The sequence below is a fragment of the Hippopotamus amphibius genome, chromosome 7, assembly GCF_030028045.1.
Source record: "Hippopotamus amphibius kiboko isolate mHipAmp2 chromosome 7, mHipAmp2.hap2, whole genome shotgun sequence".
Lineage (NCBI taxonomy): Eukaryota > Metazoa > Chordata > Mammalia > Artiodactyla > Hippopotamidae > Hippopotamus > Hippopotamus amphibius.
This window is the reverse complement of record NC_080192.1, coordinates 110,093,853-110,114,519: the sequence shown is the minus strand read 5'-3', so window position 1 is coordinate 110,114,519 and position 20,667 is coordinate 110,093,853. Positions and strand designations below refer to the sequence as shown.

Genomic DNA, 20,667 nt, shown 5'->3' with positions numbered 1-20,667 from the left:
TTGGACCTGCCTGCTACAGGGTGCTGAGCCTGGAAATTATAAGATCACAGCAGTCAGGGCTCCTAAAGAAGGACACAGAGTGACAGCTTCCAGAAAAAAAATGTGTCAGTATCAGCAGCAAAGCAACTTGATGGCGAACTTGGAACTGTACTATCAGCCTCACCAAGTGGACTTGAGGCCCAGCAATCGGCCATGCCCATGAGACGAACCAGTCCTGAACATGGATTTCTTTTCCTTGTGCAACTTTGCCACCATTGCCCTCACCATTCCCCTTGTCTTTGGTCTTCACAGAAGCAGCTCTCATTCAACTAAATCTCCAAGGTTGAAACTAATTGGCTAAGTTTTCTTTACAGCTTAACACCATGCCTCACGGTGTCTACTTTTTTTTTTTTATCAGACTATATACCTCAGGACACAGACAGAATTTAGTCTTAGGTCTGTGCGGTCAACAGAGCAACAAGTACTATCTCCCCAGAGCAGTCTGGAGTCCATAAGAGATGCTTTGGGCAACATTTTACCAAATGTTTCTGTCTTCCCTCTTGCCCAGAGCAGAAAGTGGTGGTCAGGACCAGTTGGGTTCTGAACACCAACACCCCCTCTACTCCTTCCCCAGGTAGATGACAACTTTTTAAGCTGAGAATACTGCAACCACTTAATTAATTCTTCTAGATATAAAATAATCAGTAGCTGTGTCCACTCTGAGCCTATAAGCAGGATGGACCAAGTTCAACACCCCTTCCTTGTCTGCATTGTAAGACCTGGGGTGCCAGCAGTTCTGGGATCTAAAGGTTTTTCAGGTTCCTAAAACTTCCTCTATTTCCAATAACATTTGTCTCTGAAAATTTCCCCAGTAATTAGCTAAGCAAAAAGGAAAAGGTGTACCTTTATTGACACAGTCAATTCTTGATTATTCTAGGAGGAATCCTCCCATTTTAGATATCACCAGCTTCCTCTTTTGTCCCACTGTTCTTCATTCATTCGGATATTTATCTGACATGTACCAGGCCCCCGAGCACAGGGGTGTACAGTGGTGAAGGGCCATTTTCCTGTATAACATTACCCAGGCTGACTCCAAGATTTGACATCTCAGTCATGAAAAGAAGAGAAAGTATTAATGAAATACATGCCATGCAATTTCACCCATGCAAAAACAACATCCCAGAGAAATAATTCTTTATACTTGAGTTATTTGGATGATATATAAAGGAGACTTAAAAATAGTGATATCATCCTAGAAAGGGAAGGGAAGGGAAGGATCCTGAGTGACTGGTTGTTTTTTTAAAAAGCACCTTGATCTGGTGCAATTAAATAGGCACCTATCTTTCAAGATCTGAGAACTACTAGTGAGCGTCAGTTTTATGGAGAAATAGAACAAAGCTTCCTCTCTGCAGTAAGAATATATTAGCTTGATGCTTTTTGAAAAAGTTTCCACTGACCTTATAAACACTGAAATCTAAGAAATTGGATACTGGAGTTTGAGGATGAGGGAATCCCAGGGTTGTGGACACACAGGCACATCAACAACAAAAACAAAAGCAAAATGAAGAAATGGGGCCGCTGCCTGAAAGACTAGGAATCCTGGTCTCTGCAGGGAGCCCTGGAGACTGCCAGGCACATGGCCCCGTTCGTGCCACGTGACCCTTCTCTCTGCCTTTGGAAACAAAGGAGATGGGAGGAGACTTGAGGACAAAGAGCTGTAGAAACCAGCCCTCGGGTAAGAGTTTCTACTTTTGTTTTTGATCTCACCCCAAGGAAGTTAAAAATTAACCCAAGCTTGTAAGAAGACTCAAGGCTGTAAAGGCTGTGAGGATCTTTAAGGGTCCTGTTCCTCTGGTCTGTTCACTGTGCTGAGACCAGAGAGTGGACGAAAAAGGAGTTCACAACAAGCTTGAGTCCCTGGCCCCTCCCTTCAGGTCTCTCCTTCCCGCAGGGTCTCCCCTCCCACCTCTCTCTCCCTGCCTCCATCTGAGCATTTGTGCCTTAAGTTGCCTGTGCAGGAGCGAACTGTGTTACAGGAGAGAAACTGTGTATGTAAATGAGTGTCACCAAACAGACAAATGGTGGGAAAGGACATCTTTATTTGTTATTTGATGTTGTTTAGAAAAATGCAAACATCATGATAATGAGGCCAGACTAGAATACATGCGGAAAGCAGAGCAGAGATTTAGGTCCCTGCATGGCCGTGGAATCCATTTCCTCTGGGTACAGTGAGACTGTTTCCTCCAGCTTCAAATTTATGATGATATTCATTATTTGGAGTGTTTGTGAGTTTCTCCTTCTCACTCTCTTCTGCACTCCCCCACACAGACTGAGAGCTAGATGCAGTTTAGAAATCAGATCTCTGTTGAACAGACTGTGAACTTACATTTTGAAGAAAAGGAATAAAAATCCCAGTTCTACAGCTCGATGTTGAGTTTATCTGCCTAGTCTTTTTATTAGTGGTTTTGTCTTGGGCTCCTGCCTGCTCTTTCCCCCTCTGATTTCTCTTCTGGCTGAAGGAGAGGAATCTCAGAGTTGCAGGCTCTTCCGATCCTTTTCCAATCTTAGAGTGAGGATGTCCATTGATGAGGTCAGTTTCTCGAAAGTGGCCCAGTAGGCAGATATAAGGAAACGACGTCATGTGTTTTCTTTGGTTGCTTATTAGTCTGTCATTGGGTACCTCTAAGGGTACCATTTTCCTTTACTTTTCATTTTTTTGAAATTGAGGTATAATTTACAATCAATAAAATGCACACATCTTAGGGGTAAAGTTCAGGGAGTTGTGATAAATGTATATACTAGTGTAACTCACACCTCTATCAAAATAGAGAACATTTCCATTACCTGCACCCCTGCCCCCCAAATTTCCTTGTGCCCTTTCCCAGTAACTCCCCTCCCAACCCCATCCCTGTTCAAGGCAACTTTGTTCTGATTTCTATCACTTTAGGTTGATTTTGCCTGTCCTAGAATTCCACGTAAAGGGGATTATACAGTATGTCCTTTTTTCATCTGGCTTTTACTGCTTAGCATAACATTCTTGAGAAGCATCCATGCTGTTGCAGGTATCTGTAGCTTGATTTAAAGGTACTTTGATAACAAAACCCCACAGTTTATTGGACACCCTTTATGTGGAGGCTGATCTTAGGCACCGTGCTTGATGTTGAGAGCATGTGTGGCTTTGTTCCGTGTCAACCTAGCTGAGCTGGAACTACATTTCCCAGAATTCCCTTCCCTATATATTCTAGGTATTGTTGGCTACAAGAGAAATTTGTGTGGTGTTTGGAAGATGCATGTGGCGCAGCACCCATGCTTTTCATACTCTGAAGGTGGGTGTGGGGCACTAGGCACTGAGGCAGCTCACATGCTCTGCTAGTTCACAGGCATGAGGCAACATCCGGTCCGCAGCTCTGCCAGCTCCCGCCAGAACTCCTTTAGCTTCTCCACAGTCTGGGTCAAGTGCATGTGGTTCCAGGTGAAGGTGACAGCATCTCTGGCAGGGCACCCATGGCATCAAGCTTGGACGTGGTGAACATCAGACCTGGGTTTTAGTTTGTCCTCCTGAGTTCCCATTGTCCTTGCTCTCATTCAAGTCCAGCTTTGTTTTCTGACTGTCAGTATGGCGACCTATAGAGACTAAATGCTAAACACTAGATACACTGGCAACAGCCTTGCTGTCTTCCACCAGTTTCCACAATTGTGTGATTCTATATAATCCCTATAATACATCCTCTGGTCTGTATCATTCATAGAGTTTCTGCTTCTCTGCTCAAATCCTGACTGATTCAGGAAGAAATAGAAGTCAGTATTCCATGTAGGCAGTGCATCCAACATAAAATATAGCCTCCTAGCTCCTTGGAAGCCAGCAGTCCTGGACTCTGAGAACCCCTGGAGCTGCTCCACCTCTATATGTCTCCCAACACAAATGCTCATTCTTCCGATCTTCTTACTTCCTTTCCCTAACTACACCTGCTCCTAGACCCCAACTAGACTTCCTGCTCTTGACTGCTCCCTTTTTTCTCAGTCCATAGCCTCTTCTGGCTTCCCTTTATCTCTTTTCCAGTCTGCATCTCATAGAAGACCACCTGAATGACTTTCTTGCCAGCAGCTTCAATGCCATTAAAAAGCTTGGAAACCAAGCAAGAGGATGACTACATGCCCTTTCCATGTTTAGCGTGGTTTAGCAGGCTTACCCATGATTATTTCGTTATCTAGAAGAAAGAATCCAAGATTCACTGTGTTAGTTACTACTGATTACATCCCAAGCACTGTAAAGTTACACGTTAACTTACAGATTGTTGTCTAATAGAGATGCAAATGATTTCTGTCCAGTAGGAAAGAAAAACTATGGTTTTGTTGCCGTATTGATCATCAACCAGTTTTGTATCTAACTTAGCAAGCATATTCTAACATATTTTGAAAATTTCACTTTTAAAAAAATTATGTATATATTTATTTGGCTGTGCCTGGTCTTAGTTGTGGCACACGGGAACTTTGTTGCAGCGTGCAGGATCTTCAGCTGTGGCATGTGAACTCTTAGTTGCAGCATGTGGGATCTAGTTCCCTGACCAGGACTGAACCTGGGCCCCCTGCACTGGGAGAGTGGAGTCTTAGCCACTGGACCACCAGGGAAGTCCCAAAATTTTACCTTGACAATATCTTCACTCCTTGTCCATTTGGAGTGTCAACTCTATAAACCACCAACCCTGTGTACATCCAACCATTTGCACCAAACTGTTCTGAGATGTGGTTTCCCACCAGCAGTGTCCAGAAAACCCAGATGTGGATAAGGCATTTATGGTTACTCTGCAGTAGCTGCATTAACTACCTCTCTTTCCTTTATCTTCACCTTCTTCCTTGACCCCTCACCCTCAACCACCAAATATGCTCAAATTTTGCCTGTCTTGAAAATATCACTCTTGACTTGAGAGCATGCAAGCACAAGGGCAAACCATGGGTGTTGCTTGGGTTTTCACACCAAAGACCAGTGATTTTCTTGAGTCACTGACCTTTCCTCTCTGGGAGTGGCGTGAGCCAAGATTTAGGTAAGAAATTAGGGTGGAAGCAGGAAAGGCAGGCCTGTTTTCGTTCTTGACTTTAGGTTACCCCTACCCCAAACAAAAGTAGTTCCTCATATTTTCTATCTTTGCTTACTGGATACTCCTAGAATCTGAGTTTTGTTTTGGTTTGATTTGGTGTCTTGTTTTGTTTTTTTTTGGCTGCATTGGGTCTTTGTTGCTGCACACAGGCTTTCTTTAGTTGCAGTGAGTGCAGGCTACTCTTCGTTGGGTGCTCAGACTTCTCAGGTGGTGGCTTCTCTTGTTGCAGAGCACAGGCTCTAGGCACGCGGACTTCAGTAGTTGCAGCATGCGAGCTCAGTAGTTGTGGCTTGCAGGCTCTAGAGTGCAGGCTCAGTAGTTGCGGCGCATGGGCTTAGTTGCTCTGCAGCATGTGGGATCTTCCTGGACCAGGGCTTGAACCCGCATCCCCTGCACTGGCAGGTGGATTCTTAAACCACTGCATTGCCAGGGAAGTCCAGAACCTGAATTTTGAGGCCAAAGTCTCACTTATAACATTGGATTCCTTTGCTAGCCACATACCTTTCCGTGTGTATTTCTTATGCGGACCCTCATTCATTCATCACATATTTATTGTCTACATAAACAATGCACTGCACTAATTGCTGGTCCTTGTGTGGCAGAACTCAAGGTCTGCTGTGAAAGATGGATATTATTCAAATAATCCCCCAATACAGAGCTACATCTGTAAAAAGTACAATAAAGGAGAATACAATAATCTTTTAAGAACTCTGGTTCTTCCATCTGTCCGTCAATTTGGTGTTCCCAGAGATCCAGTCTCCGCTTTCTTCTCTTCTCTTCTTGGCTGATTAATTCACGCACACTTACAATTTCAATTATGACCTTAGGTACATATGATTCTAATATCTATCCATATATCCATCCAAAAACTTTCTTCTTAGCTCCAGATGTGTATTTTCAACAGTGCTCTAAATAGCTGTACCTAGATATACAACAAATACCGCAGACTCAAATATGAACTCATCCTCTCCTTAGAACCCACCTCCAAACCTGCTCCCTCCCCATTACTCCTTGTCTCTGTAAATGACACAACCATTTCCCTTGTCGTCAAGTCTAGAAAACTAGACTCATCCTAAATTGCTTTCTTTTTCTTATCTCCTACATCCTGTTTACTCTACTTCAGAGGCACCTCATAGGTCTGTGCCCTCTTCTCCTGGGACTTTCTCCCTGTCAATGTCAGTTCAAGCCCTTATTTGTTCTCTCCTTTTTTATGGTCTCCCTGCCTTAGTCCTCTGCCCCTCCAATCAATCCTCTGTATCACTACCAAAGGAATTTTTCCATGCATCTGACCTTATCACTCTCTGGATTAGTCATCACTTAGGTAAAATCAAACTCCCATAATATCTGGCCTTTACTTCATCCATCTCCCCATCATCTCTCCCTGTATGTACCCTTTACTCAGCTATGTTCAGCTACTTTTATCTTCCCAAACTTGTCACAGTTTCTCCATCTTTAGACCTTTGTAAAAGTGCTTCCCTCTATTCCAAACGCCCTTTCCCCACTTGTTGACCTGACAAATTCCTGTTCATCTTCAAGACAATTTGAGCATCCTCTCCTCCATAAAGCTTTCTTTGTGCTCTCATAGCACCTTCACATTTGTAAACCGTACTACTTACCTTCTACTGTAGTCATCTTGACCTGCCTGTGTCCTGACTATGAATTCCTTGAACAGGTTGACCCTCCCTTGTCCATCTTAAGATCTCCAGTGCCCAGCACTGTGGATAATCCAGTAAACATTGATTGGAAACACAGATGATTATGTGAAGAGAAAGGCTCTTTAGTCAATACTTTTCCTATTGGGTAAAAACAAGATAGTATATAAATAAAAACGCAAAAGGAATGTAGCGTTATATTCAAGTAAATGGAAATTAGTAAAATGCCATTAGACTAAGACCAGAACTTACTAATAAGACAGGCATCATGAGTCTATTGGGATGAGATGGGCAATTCATTGAATGATATTGGAAAAATGTGTTATTTTTAAAATGGATTAATTTAAAGTCTTGACCTCATGCTATGCCCCAAGATTAAGTCCATATGAGTTAAAGAATTACTGCAAATAATAAACTCATTTTTTAAAACTAGGAGAAAAATTCATCAAAGAGTTTTCTGAATAGGAAATCTCTTTCTAAGCGTAACAGTAATAGAAGAAAAAAAAACACCTAAAAAGGCTGATAGATATGACCATATGAAAATATAAATCTTCTGTAAATAAAAGAAATCATAAAATTACAAGTCAAACAACAAACGGGGAAAAACACTTGTCTATAAATGTGACCGAGTTTTCACCTAAGTACTTATAAATTTTTTCTTCCAGTTTTATTGAGATGTAATTGACATATAGCACTGTATAAGTTTAAGGTGTACAGCATGATTTGACTTATATACATCATTAAATGATTACCACAATAAGTTTAGTGAACATCCATCATCTTATATAATACAAAATGAAAGAAATAATATTTTCCTTGTGATAAAAATCTTAGGATTTACTTTCTTAACTTTCATATATAACAAACAGCAGTATTAATTATATTTATCATGTTGTACATTATATCCCTAGTACTTGTTTATCTTATAAATGTTACCCAACTTGGGTCTCCTCACCTGACGCACAGTAGGGCCAATCTACTGACACCAGGTTGTGGTGAAGGAAAGTACAGCATTTATTGCAGGGTGCCAAGTGAGGAGAACAGGTAGCTTATGCTCAAGAGACCCAAACTTCCCAGTGGCTTTCAGGAAAGGGTTTTTAAAGACAGTATGAGGGAGAGGGTCGAGGTATATGTGATCAGTTTGTGCACAGTTCTCTGACAGGTTGATGGAGACGTAACAGGGTGATGTTTTGGTAATTTCAGTCACCAACCTTCTGGCTCCAACTTGTCCAGGGTCTATGTGCTGGTGGTTAGCGTGCAGTTAATTTCTTCCACCTGGTGGGGGTTTTAGTATCTGCAAAACAACTCAAGGGAATGTCTCATAATGCTATCTGTAGCCCTTGAGGAGGAACTAAAGATCCTTGACTTTGTTTTATGGCTAAACTATTATTATTTTGTCCTGCTTAACTGTTTTCCTTTGTTTCTGCATTTTCTCATGTCTCTGATTAAATTTGCTGTTTGGAATTTAGGGAAAGCCTAGGAGGCTAAAACTTTTCTACAAACAAGAGGTGGGGGACACAGGAAAGGGGTGTCTCTCCCACAGAAGACTCCACAGGGTCCTGCTCAGTTTCATAAGTGGAAGTTTGTACCTTTTGACCACCTTTATCCAATTCCCCCTCCTCCACCCAGTGCTTATAAAAATTGATTTAAAAACCACTAAGGGGACTTACCTGGTGATGCAGTGGTTGAGAATCTGTCTGCCAATGCAGGAGACGTGGGTTTGAGCCCTGGTCCGGGAAGATGCCTTGGAGCAACTAAGCCCATGAGCCACAGCTACTGAGCCCACATGCCACAACTACTGACGCCCACATACCTAGAGCCTTCTCTTCAACAAGAGAAGCCACGACAATGAGAAGCCCACGCACTGCAATGAAAAGTAGCCCCCGCTCTCCACAACTAGAGAAAGCCCACGAGCAGCAACAAAGACCCAATGCAAACAATAAATAAATAAATAAAAATTTAAAAATAAATAAATAAATAAAAATAAAAACCACTAAGATTTCAATTGACAATATACAAAGGACACCAACACATAATATAAAAAAAGGAAACTGTAATAGTTATTAAATTATCATTAGTTATCAAAGAAATACAAATTAAAACAGTGATTAGATATTATTTTTTGCCTATCAAATTGCCAAAGATTTTTAAAAGATGGTAATAGTCAGTGAAAATGAGGGTCTAATGAATCATACACCCATGCCTAGCAGGGAGAAGCTTAAATAGAATAACTTTCAGGAAAGCAATTTGTAAATAAGTATCAAGGGGCTAAAAATGTTCTCATCTTCTTACTCATTAATTCCATTTCAAAAATCCATCTTATGGGGCTTCCCTGGTAGCACAGTGGTTAAGAATCTGCCTGCTAATGCAGGGGACACGGGTTCAAGCTCTGGTCTGGGAAGATCCCACATGCCATGGAGCAACTAAGCCCGTGCACCACAACTACTGAGCCTGTGCTCTAGAGCCTGTGAGCCACAACTAATGAGCCCATGCTCTGCAGTTACTGAAGCCTGTGCACCTAGAGTCCGAGTTCCACAACAAGAGAAGCCACCACAATGAGAAGCCTGTACACCACAATGAAGAGTAGCCTCTGCTCTTCACAACTACAGAAAGCCCATGCGCAGCAACAAAGACCCAATGCAGCCAATAAATAAAAATAAATAAGTTTATTTAAAAAAAAAAATCCATCCTATGAGGAAAAGAGATATAGGTAAAGGTTTATGAGCAAATACATTTATCTTGGCATCTCATACTGAAAAAAAAAAATGGAAGCAACCTAAATGTCCAAGAATAAGGAAGTTATCGCTTAATTATAGCATATTCTTACAATGGAATATTATGCAATAGCTTTTTAAAATCATTTTTGAAGAATAATTGAGTGGAAAATATTTATGATATGTTAAATATTCAGTGTATAGAACTATACATGTGATCTAATTTTTTAAATTAAATGTCTATAACATTCTAAATATGAATACAAGCGAATATTCTAGAAAAATAAGTAAGTATATGTGGATTTATGGATGATTGTGGTTTTCTTCTTTTTTATGATTTTCTTCTTTATGCTTTTATATATTCCTCCAAGAATGTGTTATTTTTATAATTATAAAACAGTTTGGGTTTTTTTTTAAACATCTGATTATCAATTTATTTAAAAAGTTGGTTTAAGCATCTGCAGTGTGACTTCAGCCTAGATTCCTGGCTCAGTACTGATGGAAGTAACCTGCTTAACAATCTCAGGAGGACTGTGCAAGTCAGAGTCGCTTGAAAACGATCCCAGTTGTTTTCAACTGAAAACGATCCCAAGTCTTAGCACCTTCACCACAAGGAGTTTTCCTTGCAGTTATTCTCAGAGTCTTGGTAGGCATCCGAATCTCTCCTTTCACTTTGAGATTGTTTTTCCTTGCACCTCCAATCAGGTTAGCACAGACCTTCTCCAAAGACTTCACACTGCGTCTGGTTACAGTGATTTTAATTTGGTGAACCACCACCTCTGGCCCCACTGGAGTCTTTCCGGTATCTTCGAAAAAGCCAAGGTGCGGCGAGGCTTCCGGACCCACTCGTTCCTCGTTCCTCGGCGAGAGTGAACAGCGGGCGGCGAGTCAGAGCAGGCGTTCCCCGGCTCCGCTGCAGCGGAGACCGGCGGTCGTGTCCTCCTCAAAGAGCCAGTTTTGGGTTTTTTGGACCCACATAGGTTTGAGGGGAAGCTGAAGTCCACGTGGAGATGAGATCTGTAGTGGAGATGAGATCTGTAGTAAAGCTGACTGCCCAGCAGGGATTTGCGGCTGATGATGCGTAAGTTAGCATCAGTTAGGAAACTGCGCCTCTACCAGCCAGGCATCTATCTTGGGCAGAGCTAGCTCATGGGGAAGTGGTGTGGCTCCCTGGGTTCCAGCCTGGCTCTGCTATGAGCTGCCACTCTTTCTACTCTCGGGAAGCTACCTGACTGCCCTGAATGCATTTATAAAATGGAGGCAGTAATGGTAACACTTGACACCCATTTCTAAGAAGGAAGGTCCCCTGTAAAGAGGAGCATTCAATTACAAGCTTCTTTTGAAATCAGCCGGAAGTTAGTAAGTGACAGAGTTTATCTGATACATATAAACATTTCTGTTAGTCTTCATGACTTAGACATAAACCTTAGCGTTGACATCAGCATTCAGTGATTTAATGCATATATCCAAGCAATGATTTCACAAATTATTGAAATATTGTAGCTTAAGGTCTAAATTGTTACAATTTCTTAAAACTGGACTTGCATGAGAAATTAAAATATAATGATATGGTACTTAATTATTAGCCAAAATGCTCTCTCAGCTGAAATGCTTACTCATTGGTTTACCATGAATGTGTTCAAGTAAGACTCATTCTCTTTGCTGTTAAGGAGAAGATCAGTATCCAGACTGAATTTTGGAGCCCTGAAAGAAAAGCGGTTAATTTCGCCTGAAAGATTCTTCTGGGAATTAGTTTACAAACTACCTAGACCTCAGTCTCATGATGGATTTGGGCATCACAATGTATCTTTCTTCTGGAAAGCTTAATGTTGTATGCTAGTATTATTATCTGATGTTAATATGCAGCTCTTTATTTTTTAATTTCACGTGTGCTGATCTCTCCAGCTGGGCTGGAGTGTCTTGAGAACAGGCCTTTGGTCTTTGACTTCCTGGATGCCATTAACGCTTAGTACAGTGCTGTATAACTTAAATAATTTAAGTACTAAGTATATATGTATTAAGTAAACAAGTTACAAATTAATCCCATGCCAGCCGTGTGCTTCAGGGCAGTGATTTGACAGGTACTGAAAAACCATGCTACCTCGAACATCTCCCTCAAAGACATGTTTCTGTGCCTAAGATTCCTATCATCAGTTGTCTCTTTTGGATAAAAATTGTCTCCAGAAGGCCTGAATTAAAATGTAAATATCTAACCTTGGAGATGTCACTCACTAGCACATTGTCTTTAATAGTTTGCTAGCAGAGAGCTTAGGCCTAGGATTGTGTCCGGGGAAAGAGCCAGAGAACATAACATCCTACTCTGAGGTGCAGATTACGTGGAGGACCCCAATCACAGCTGTGACAGATGAGGGGTGGAGCATAGAGCAGGAGTCCACTGGGCTGGGCACCTGTGGGGTGGGGCCAGAAATGCCTAACTGGGCCAGAGTGCAGTCAGAGTGTTGTTTGAGTGGTGACTAGGAGCAAGGTCAGTGCTCTTTGCAGGCTCGTCTACTTTCAGAAATAAGTGCTGATTTCATTGCAATTGCAATGAGAACCAAAGCATGGGAGCAGAGGAGAAACAATTTGGGAGGGAACCAGGAAGCTTTATTAACTCAAGCCCTCAAGAATCATGGGGAGATGGGTCGATGTGGTGTGGCCCTTGACCCACAACCAATATAGCTTCTGAATTCTGAGCCACATGTACATAAACATACATGCCCATGTACAACATACCTACCTATACTTAAGTGCCTCCGCATATATAATTCCAATTTTTTTTTTCTATAAATTGTCTGCCAGGGTGATGGGTAGGAGTCAGAAGTCAGCAGCATCCCAAAGTGAGTGGGAAGGTCGTGGCTACCAGACAGGGTAGCCTCTACCAACCCGCAGCAGGAAGCAGACAGGGAGGGTTCCTATGGTTGCAAGGGCTTGGCTGCTTTATTATGTTCATTCTTATGGGCGTTTTTACAAGAAGTAAGCAAAGTACGAAATATTGTATAACCTCTCAGAAAGTATGACATCCTATTTTAAAGAATGAAGGCCCCCTGTAAAGATGAACACCTAACTACAAGCTCCTTTGGGAATCAATCCAAAGGTATTAAGTGCCAGAGCTTATCTGATACACAAATGTTTATTTCTCTAAATTTTGACAACTAAGACATAAGCTTTGACGTTGATAGCATTGAAGCTACATGGTATTGGGAAAGAGTATAGGTTTTGGTGTCACAGACCTAGGGTCAAGCCTTAGCACCACCATTCACTAATGAGATTTTGGGCTTTACTTAACTTTGTTTAACCAATTCTCTCACTTGTAAAATGGAAATAAGTGATACAGTCTCTGTGAAGATTGAATAAGATAATGTGAAGAAAGCACATTGTGAGTGTGTACTGAATGTTCATTTTCCCCTCTCTTCCTTTCTAAATGGTCAGCTGAATTAACAAACCACTAAGGGAGATTTCTGACCAGTAGCCAAATAAGGCTCTGAAAACCTCTGAGAGTAAGAAGAATCCAAAAAATAAACTGAAAAAGAGAAAAGAGCCTGTTTCATTAACATTTACAATGATCTAAAAGTGGGTAGTAGCCAGACCAATCCTATCCTATTGATTCTACACGCTGGAGTTATCTGTGTGGGTATCTGTTTCGCCACTGAAGCTGGAAGCTCATCAACTGAGAACTCTAAGAAGTCTGTCTTATTGAAACTGAATCTCCCCAGAACCAGAATGGAGCCCCACAGTTTGAATGTTGATTAAAATAGAATCATTTTATCTCCCCTCCCCTCCAATTAGTTCTGAAAGATCATTAGGTAATTTTGAATCCCCTTAAGGCTTACTCATAGGCCAACTTGCAGATTTGTGCCACGAAATGAATTTACCTGTGCTTTCAGATGGACTATTTCTGCAGGGGTGAACTAGCTTGGGTGACATACAAGCGGAGCTACAGCTATGTCCTTATCTATACCTGTGAAATTCCACTGGTTAGCATCCTCCATTCAACACACCTGCAGCTTTCTCCTACAAAGCCTTTTGTATCTAAGGATAGAAGCAAAGTGTGATGTTCTCCATGTCCGGATGGCTTACTGACCCTTCATCAGTCTGAGCTATTCTTTGAACTATCTGCAGCATTTAGGCTTTTTGACCAAAGAGGAGATAGAAATTGGTCCCTAACAGTGCTGCAACTGTGTAAGTGACTCAACTCACCACGCATTAGCTCCTAGCTGTATTCGAGCAAGTTCTGTCAGCAGCTGACCATGGGGAGAAAATACTAACTGCAGATTTGCTCTCTACAGGACTTTGTATCATCACCAACATCGCCACCACCCCTGTTATAACCTGCTGCTAGTGCACCTAATATATCCTTTGTGGAAATGGAAATGTGGTCATTACTTTATCACAAGACTTCCCTACAAACTCTTAGAAGTTCCCCTTATTTTTTTTTTACAAACAGTGAACCAACAAAGAGGTGACATGCCCTCCCTCCCCCCTCCTCTATCCACCTTATTTATTTCCGCCTCTCACTTCCTTCTACCAGTGCAAGGCAATCATTCTCCCTCTTACTCAGTCCTCAGTGACGGCTGATCCTTAGCACTAGGACAGGGGACAGCCCAGACTCCCTGGAACATTATCAAACCGAGACCATTCTGAGTCAGCGGTGTATACAGTGATCTGCGTTGCACATGGCTCAGCTGGACTGCGGCACCGGATCATGCACCCATCCTGAGCAGGAGTGCCAAGGGAATTAAGTTTGTGACATTTAGTTCGTTCTTCTCACACATCTTGATTTTCTAGGGACATCTCAGGAGGCCCTCTTGGGACACACAGGTAATTCCAGAAAGGAAAGCAATCTAAGTGTGCATTTTTGTCCTTGGTTTCCTTGTCATGCCTTGCAAACTGCCAGTGCATTCGTTCTCAGCCAGCAACGTGAGAACCCAAGGCCACAGTCCTGCTGGGCCCTGTTCAGTTACCAGGAGAGGGAGCTTCCTCACAATTGTGTATGTGTTCTTGGTTGCTTCAGAGATGTCATTAAACATGAACGCTGTCTGAAAACAGCTCTCAGGTTTCATCAGCACTGTTGCCAGCACCACAAATGACCCATCATAAAGACCTCACCCCTCTCTGATACTGATAAGGCGAAGGTTAAGGTCCATCTCTGTTTGCTACACTCTTATTTCCTTCTGTCTAAGCTAGAGAACAATTTCTGGAACCAACTGATTCCTCTCTCAGTTGTCTTTAAGAGCACTATATTCTTTTTACACTGTTGAATTAACTCACACATAAAGTAAATGCCCAATATTTATGAATGATCATGACTCACTCATTCAGGTGGTTATTAGCTAAGATCGGTCACCCCATAGCCCCTACATTACCATATCCTCCCTGAGAGACCACAGCCATCCCTCCCCACAAGACTGCCACCACCACGACACTCGGCGGGGGTGGACAGTCATCCTGAAGCTCCTACCAACCAAAATCCACACATCTCAGGCTGATTTCCCATCTCCCTCCAAGAGCCTGTCAGGCTAATCCTGTCATGCTTTATATCTCATTTGCCTTAGTCACTGCCAGAAAACAAGCCCTCTAGGAGACCCAGCATCAACACTGGACACTCATCCCAGAATCCCTGAGTTCATTGCCTAAATCTGATCCAACCCTTCCCTGACCTCCCTGAACGCTTCCACTGTGCCCTTTGCAACTCCAGATCCATCATTATCAAACATCCTGGTAGCCTCTACTTCTTTGAACATTCCCTCCATCTCTTGGTAGTAAGCGAACCTGGCGGTCCCTGATTATCCCATCTTCTGAGCAGCCCTCTCAGGTAGAAGGCACTCATATCCCAGGCACCTAAGTGCCAGGGGGTATAGTAGGTGTGCTGCCTGCCATTTCCAAGTGATTTCTTTCCTTTCCTCCTTCTAAACATCCAGCTCCTTTGAAGTCCCTCCTATCACCTCCTGTCCTTCCAGCTCACTTACTCAAGAACTCCCATTGTCACAGCTCTTCAGCATTGTCTGACAGCTGCTTTTCTCTCCTCTCCTGTTTTCACTTCCAAACCCTGCTTAGGTCCCAGCATTTTCATCCCACTTTTGCAAGCATCTTCCCTAACAATCTTGTCCTTCTCTCTTCTGTCATATTGACCTGAAATATCCCATTCTCCTTGAACCCAGCTTCCTATCCTCTCAGAGCCTGCACCCACGCAGCTGATCATTGCTGGAGGAAATCACACAATGTAGTTGATAGATTTCACTTTGAGTTGGTGATCCTGAACCCCAAATGAACGCTGCATACTGCCTGGCAAATACTCTCAAGTTTTCCGGGAAAATGAACTTTCCCACTCTAAAATGACTTTCTCCATTTTTCCTTTTTTTTTTCTCAAAATCTCCCACATTGCAAAGCTTTGAGGGAAAATAGAATGTTTACATCACCTTAAAGTGTCTCCCCCAGAATATTTATTAAAACTCCGATGGGGACATCCTAGGTGGTGCAGTGGGTAAGAATCCGCCTGCCAATGCAGGGGACACAGGTTCGATCCCTGCCCCAGGAAGATACCATGTGCCATGGAGCAACTAAGCCCGTGTGCCACAACTATTGAGCCTACGCTCTAGAGCCCGTGAGCCACAACTATTGAGCCCATGTGCCGCAACTACTGAAGCCCACGCGCCTAGAGCCCGTGCTCTGCAACAACAGAGGCCACAGCAGTGAGAAGCCCACGCACCACAATGAAGAGTAGCCCCCAATCGCTGCAACTAGAAAAAGCCCCTGTGCAGTAATGAAGACCCAACACAGCCAATAAAATAAAATAAAAAAAACTCTGACGGTTTTAGGGAACTCCCTGGTTGTCCAGTGTTTAGGACTCGGTGCTTTCACTGCCAGACCCTGGTTTGATCCCTGGTCGGGGAATTAAGATGCTGCAAGCTGCATGGCTCGGTCCCCACCCCTAAAAAACCAAAAAACAAACAAAGAAACCCCAACTCTGATGGTTTTAACATATGTCCACAGTTTCTTTTACACTCCATCATTCAGGAGGTGATACTTAACTTTCCTCCTCTTGAGTGTGGGCTGGCTATAGTGACTGACTCCAATGAATAGAGTATGAAAATGGAAAAACAGCAACTTCACAGTGGGAAAACCTGGCAGACACCACCTTATGTAAGTGATCCAAGTAATTCAAGTAATAAATCATGTTAAAAAAATTTTTAAATACATCATGTTGATATCGTGTACCCCTTGATATGATTCAATGAGAAGGATATAACACCTCTGTGGCATTCTTCCCTAAACGCATAACCTCTGACTACTCATAAGAAAACCTCAGACAAACCCCAACTGAGGGACATTCCACAAAACTGTACTATACAAAATATTCTTCCAAAGTGTCAAGTTCATGAGAGAAAAGGAAAGACAGAATTTGTCACAGATTGGTAGACGCTAAGGAGAAATGATGCCTTACTGCAATGTGGGACCTTGGATTGGATCCTGGAACAGCATAAGATCATTAGTGGAAAAACTGGGAATTTCCCAATAATGTCAACAGCTTAGTCAATAATACTGTACCAATGTTAACTTTTTATGGTTATGTGAGATGCTGACGCTAAGGGACACTGGGTAAAGGGTATACGGGACTGGTATACGGGAACTGTATACCATGTTTTCAACTCTTCCATAAAATCTAAAATTACTTCAAATTAAAATTTAAAATAATAACTCATATCTCTTCATCCTCATACCCTTCTTGCAGCTGGTGACCTCACCTCATACATCCTGGATAAAATTAAATGGTCAGAACAGTTCCATGCTCCACCACCACATTAGATAGTATATCTGCATCTGCCCCCATCCTTCTGTTATGGTAGAAAACCTGTCCCCGCTCTTCTCAAGGCTCACCCCTCCACTCTGGGTCCCATCCTCCCTCCTCTCTCTCTTTCTCAATGTTGTCCCTCCCCCAGTTATTCCTCATCTCCCCTACTTCATCAATCTCTCCTCCCTCCTGGATCATTTCCATCACCATAGACACATGCTATATTATCCCTCAGATTAATAAGTCCCTCCCTTGAGCCCTCATGTCTCTCATGTTACTACCCTATTTCTCTCGTCGCCTTGGCTTCATAATTTCCAGGGACCAGTACAAAATGAAAATATGGGTTCCTTATTAAAATGTTAAGAATTTTGAGATTGTTACAGTAGAGCATTATATCAAATATGGGGCCCTTCTAAGCATGTGGTCCTATGTGACTGTGCAGTTTGCATGCCCATGAGGCTGGCCTTGAGTGCTAGGCTAGGCAAATTAATTTATGGTAGAAAAAATCAGAATTGGGATTACAGCTGGAGGGAGCAGGGATTGATTGGAAAGAGAAAAATAGAACTTTCTAAAAATGATGGTTATATTTATATTGATAAGAGTCCGTATCACAGGTGCATGAATTTGTCAAACTCATTTAATGATACACTTGCATTTTTCCCCCTTCTTATTATTTCACCCTCTAAGCAACACTGATCTCTAGATGGTGATATACACACTGAAATAGAAAAAATGTGCAATGAAGTCTGCAGATGACTTGGAAATGGATCAAAATAATAAGACAGATGAGTAGATAAATGGATAGGTATGTGATAAAGGCAGTACAGTAAAACATTAATGGTATAATCTAAGGTTGGATATCTCTCTCAATAACTGATAGAAGTATACACAAAATCGAAAGGAATTTACAAGACCTGAAAAATACTATTAACCAACCTGAACATTTCACCTCACAAAATAGTTATTCTTTTCAAGCACACATGGGACATTCACCAAAGACAGACCATATGGTGGGGGTGAAAGACACCTTAAGAAAGTGGTTGGGGCTTCCTAGGTGGCGCAGTGGTTAAGAATCCACCTGCTAATGCAGGGGACACGGGTTCGATCCCTGCTCCAGGAAGATCCCACATGCCATGGAGCAACAAAGCCCATGCGCCACAACTACTAAGCCTGTGCTTTAGAGCCTGTGAGCCACAACTATTGAGCCCATGTGCTGCAACTACTGAAGCCCACGCGCCTAGAGCCCATGCTCTGCAACAAGAGAAGACACGGCAATGAGGAGTCCCTGCACCACAACGAAGAGTGGCCTGCTCTTACAGCAACTAAAAGAAAGCCCGTGCACAGCAAAAAAGACCCAACACAGCCAATAAAATAAATAAACAAATAAATTTATAAAAAAAAAAAAAAAGGAAGTGGTTGCCTCTGGAGGAATAAGAATCAGGATGGGGAAGGAAGCTTCTATTTTATATTTTAAACTTTAGAGTACTACTTGACGTTTACACTATGTACAGGCATTTCTTTGATAAAAGTAAAACTTTATTATTTAACTATAATAGATATCACTTAAGCATGTGTGTATTGTTATTAATGTATAAATAGTGTACTAAGTGCTTATTATGCAGTGCTTTATATTTTATAAAATAATTTCAAGGGTAGAAAAATATGAAAATGGAGGGGAACGAATTAGGAGATTGGGATTGCCATATATACACTACTAATAAGAAAAAAAAATCAAATTGTACACTTTATATGCAGTTTATTGTATGTCAGTTGTATCTCAACAAAAGTTGTTAAAAAAAAGATATTAAAAGATTTTTTCATGGTTGGGGTTAGACATTTTGCTTTGGAGACAAACTTTTTTAATGACAAACGTAACGACACAATAAAAATTATACACACAAACACATGTATATATATTAAGGTGGACTCTGAATATACAGACTATTTTTATTAACCCAAACCAAACTAAGTAATATCCCCCACTCTGCAGGGAGTACATCCTATGAAACCAGGTTCTTTAGTATACGTGAGAAGAAGTAATGAACAAGTAGTATGAATACCAAGGATTATCTAGGAGAGAGAGGGGTTTGCTGAGTAGTGTTCAAAAAGAGCTTTCCTTCTTCATTCTATATAATGTACTTTTGTTTTCCACTAACGTATTACTCATGAAATAACTAAAATTTTAAGAACTAGTAGCCCGTTATAGCAAATGTTTACACATTACACTTTCCTCTAGCCATCTGCAAGAATAACACTCATCCCATTTAAGATTTCATTAAATTTTACATATTACACACACACACACACATACATACACACATGCAGTCTGAAATCTATGTGAAGAAACTGTATTATAGAATATTAAATAAGTAATTTTTTTAAATAGCAGCCCTAATTGTTGCTTTCTTTTTTTTTTTCTTTTGGCTGTGTTGGGTCTTCACTGTGGTGTGCGGTCTTCTCTTGTTGCATAGCATGGGCTTTAGGCACGCGGGCTTCAGTAGTTGTGGCACGTGGGCTCAATAGTTGTGGCTCACAGGCTTGGTTGCTCCGCAGCATATGGGATCTTCCTGGACCAGGGCTCGAACCCGTGTCCCCTACATTGGCAAGCAGATTCTTAACCACTGCGTCAGGAGGGAAGTCCCCCTAATTGTTTCTTTTTAAGGAACATACTAACTTTTCTCCAATACTATTTATATTTAACATGTTATCTTTTTGATTTAAAAGTATCTCTTAACATTCAAGAGAAAGTCACAACCAAAATCCCTATCTTAGCAATACATTGTACTACCCATTATATCTTTTCTTAACTAGTTTCTCTCCTTTTCTATCCGTTCTTTGGCTTTGATGTTGGTTTTTTAACTGGGTTCTTACCTGATGGACTGCAAGAGTTTGGTCAGAAAAGTTCAGATACAATTTTTAATATTGTCATATTTTTTTCTTAGTCAAATATTATATATCAAACTGACTACTATGAAAATTAAAAAGCAACACCTGTAAATTTTAAGAACAATTTAAAGAATATACTTGGGTAGGAAACCTTACAAAAATATTAAGAAATGTTCATAAATATGGCACTGGAACTACAAAAGATTCATAATCAAAACATAAAATAAATATATGTATAAATATAGCTGATTCACTTTGGTGTACCTCAAAAGCTGGTACAAGAGTGTAAAGCAATTATTTTCCAATTAAGAGTTTAAAAAAAAACATAAAATGAGAGCAATTTAGAGCAGTGACAAATCGAGAAAGTGTCAAAGAGCTATAAAAATAAACAATATCTTGGATGTATACGCAGATACTATGAGTCAGATTCGTGTGGTGTTTTGTCATTTATTTAATAATCATGTTTACTCAATTCACTTGGAAATGAACAGTTTAATAAACAGTGGTCAAGTTAGAAAAAGATGAGGTTTTTCTTGATTAGGTAGGTAACA

General features: G+C 41.3%; 1 pseudogene; it reads right to left on the bottom strand.

Moving 5' to 3' along the window:
- Positions 1-9,878: 9,878 nt before the first annotated feature.
- Positions 9,879-13,563, bottom strand: LOC130857677 (40S ribosomal protein S20-like; annotated as a pseudogene).
- Between the last annotated feature and the right edge of the window lie 7,104 nt (positions 13,564-20,667).